Here is a 3,119-nt window from a genome sequence, read left to right as displayed (position 1 = left end):
GCGGGATTGATGCCCGCATCCTCCAACTATTTAGTTTGGTTCAATCAGCACACATTGTTGTTGTAGCTCTGGATACTAACCCAACAATACAACTATTTCCACCACTGGGCTTACTCCTATCACTACTTCAACCTTTACTGAACTACCATGAAAAATACTTTTAGACAGCTGAAGCAAGCATACTTGTTAAAAAGTATCCTTTCTTATGGACGAGGGATTTGGCAGTGCGGTCATTGAGATGTCATACTTCTTATTGCAGGCACAGGGGGATTAGCTCAAATGGTAGAGCGCTCGCTTAGCATGCGAGAGGTAGCGGGATCGATGCCCGCATCCTCCAACTATTTAGTTTGGTTCAATCAGCACACGTTGTTGTAGCTCTGGACTGATTTAACTAATCGAAGGATTAGTTAACAAATTGAATCAAGCGTGCTTGTCTGGCTCTAAAATGTGAATGTGTGTTGCTGGGGCAACCTGAGGACTGCAGTTGGGAAACACCAGTGGGAAATATGTAGAGTGTGGTGGCGAGTTGAAATATTGATTCAAAATAGACCAAACAGTAGACGACGCTATCGTGGCTGTTCATAATATATTAGGCTAAGTACTGTTTTATACTCTGCACTTTCAATTGTTGTGAGTTCATGACGTATTTCCCATGTAGTGTTTTAATAGGATAATTTAGGGACAGTTCAAAAATTACTGGGTGAGTGGGGGCTTGTAGCTCTCAAACTCTAGGGGTGTTTTTCCAAACATACTACCATGCTCCACACTCATGCTCCGATTGTATTCTCCACTTCGTTCTCTTGAGTACGTTTTTGTGTGGACGCGAGTGAGGAGAATGCATAAAGCAATACATTTAAGAAGCACTCGCACTCCCCTTACTGTATTGCCTCACGCTTCACAGCCCCATTCACTGAACCTCCTTCCAGCCAGGACAATGGCAACAATAGACGAATCAAGATATACACAAAGCAAACGTTTGACGTCACAATTATCAGCTAGATATGTGAATCGTAACAATTTAGCTAGCCAGATAGCTAAACAGGACAAAAATGACCTAAAACGAATAATATGTAAGATAGATGTCAATTCTTCATGGTTACATTAGCTAGCTAACAATGCTTTGTTGCTATCTGGCTAGTTAACAGTACTAGTAGCTAGCCAGTCAGCCCTATTGACTAATTATGGGCTTGCGATCTAAGGTACTTAGGCAGGTAACGTTAAACATGCCGAACAATACCAAATTACTCATGAACCATTAAGAGGGATCCCCATTTAAGTGATTTATTAAAAGGTAAAACAAAAAGAGCAGGAGTCATACATATATTTCTATCTCTATATTTATACATATTGAAAATAATTGGTATGTAGCACAGTTCTCTAGCACATACAAGTGCAAGCTAAGTATCTGAAGTGAACTGCCTTACTGCCTCAACTCCTCTCTAACTACAGACTCCATCACTCTCCATCTTATTATTATCATCTGAAGCTTTGGAAGCCATCGGCCAAGTATGTACCAGATCACCTTGAGTTTATTTGAGTTTTTAAAGCTACTTTGAGATTCTGTGTGTAATGAAAAGTGCTATATAGAATAAATCATAATTATTATTATTTATCCTACAGGGGAGGAGGAGCCCTTGTCATAATGGCTTTGCGATATGATGGACAGCCTTCTGTTTGCTACTAAACAGGTCCTAATATCTTAGTCTGTGTGCCAGTTCATTCTCTCTTTTGACTTTGTTGTGGCAAGCAGAAACACACTGGAATTTAGGAAATCCCACCAAACCACCGAATTATTACTTCAATTAAAGGGACAAATTATGTGGTCGCTTGGGGTAATGCAAAAATCCCCTTTGGTTATCACATGTAGGCACATGTGTAGTTTATGAGACAGATCTTTGATTTAGTAGCTGTTCATTTGTTAGTAAATGTTGGGAGCTGTGACTCTTATTTATTCTACTGGAAGGCTGTCCTCTCCTCTGCTTACAGTAGAAAGGCCTTGGAGCGATCCACTGAGACGCAGTGAGCATAAGCACGACAAAAGACAGGAAAACAGTGACCATGTTTCGGGCGACTAACATGCATTTCCCCACGATCAACTGATCCTAATGTTATTTCACAGACAGCCAGCAGGGGGAACTCCAGACTCGCAGGTTTTTCTGCTATCATACACCCAAAACTCACTAACCCAACAATACAACTATTTCCACCACTGGGCTTACTGCAGTCACTACTTCCACCTTTACTGAACTACCATGAAAAATACTTTTAGACAGCTGAAGCAAGCATACTTTTTAAAAAGTATCCTTACTTATGGACGAGGGATTTGGCAGTGTGGTCATTGAGATTTCATACTTCTTGTTGGATGCACAGGGGGATTAGCTCAAATGGTAGAGCGCTTGCTTAGCATGCGAGAGGTAGCGGGATCGATGCCCGCATCCTCCAACTATTTAGTTTGGTTCATTCAGCACACGTTGTTGTAGCTCTGGACTGATTTAACTAATCGAATGATTAGTTAACAAATTGAATCAAGTGTGCTTGTCTGGCTCTAAAATGTGAATGTGTGTTGCTGGGGCAACCAGAGGACTGCAGTTGGGAAACACCAGTGGAAGGTAGAGTGTGGTGGCAAGTTGAAATATTGATTCAAAATAGACCTACCAGTAGACGGCGCTATCGTGGCTGTTAATAATATATTAGGCTAAGTACTGTTTTATACTCTGCACTTTCAATTGTTGTGAGTTCATGACGTATTTCCCATGTAGTGTTTTAATAGGATAATTTAGGGACAGTTCAAAAATTACTGGGTGAGTGGGGGCTTGTAGCTCTCAAACTCTAGGGGTGTTTTTCCAAACATACTACCATGCTCCACACTCATGCTCCGATTGTATTCTCCACTCCGTTCTCTTGAGTACGTTTTTGTGTGGACGCGAGTGAGGAGAATGCATAAAGCAATACATTTAAGAAGCACTCGCACTCCCCCTACTGTATTACCTCACGCTTCACAGCCCCATTCACTGAACCTCCTTCCAGCCAGGACAATGGCAACAATAGACGAATCAAGATATACACAAAGCAAACGTTTGACTTCACAATTATCAGCTAGATATGTGAATCGTAACAAT

The 3,119-nt window shown here is 41.2% G+C and overlaps 2 non-coding genes across 2 annotated transcripts; both read left to right on the top strand.

Moving 5' to 3' along the window:
• The first annotated feature begins 264 nt into the window (after positions 1-264).
• trnaa-agc (transfer RNA alanine (anticodon AGC)) lies at positions 265-337 on the top strand. Its single transcript has one exon. It is a non-coding gene; the product is annotated as a tRNA-Ala (tRNA).
• A 2,032-nt stretch (positions 338-2,369) lies between these two features.
• trnaa-agc (transfer RNA alanine (anticodon AGC)) lies at positions 2,370-2,442 on the top strand. Its single transcript has one exon. It is a non-coding gene; the product is annotated as a tRNA-Ala (tRNA).
• Positions 2,443-3,119: the final 677 nt, after the last annotated feature.

Source organism: Oncorhynchus clarkii, unplaced genomic scaffold (genome assembly GCF_045791955.1).
Source record: "Oncorhynchus clarkii lewisi isolate Uvic-CL-2024 unplaced genomic scaffold, UVic_Ocla_1.0 unplaced_contig_9576_pilon_pilon, whole genome shotgun sequence".
NCBI lineage: Eukaryota > Metazoa > Chordata > Actinopteri > Salmoniformes > Salmonidae > Oncorhynchus > Oncorhynchus clarkii.
This window is presented reverse-complemented; position numbering and strand designations above follow the sequence as displayed.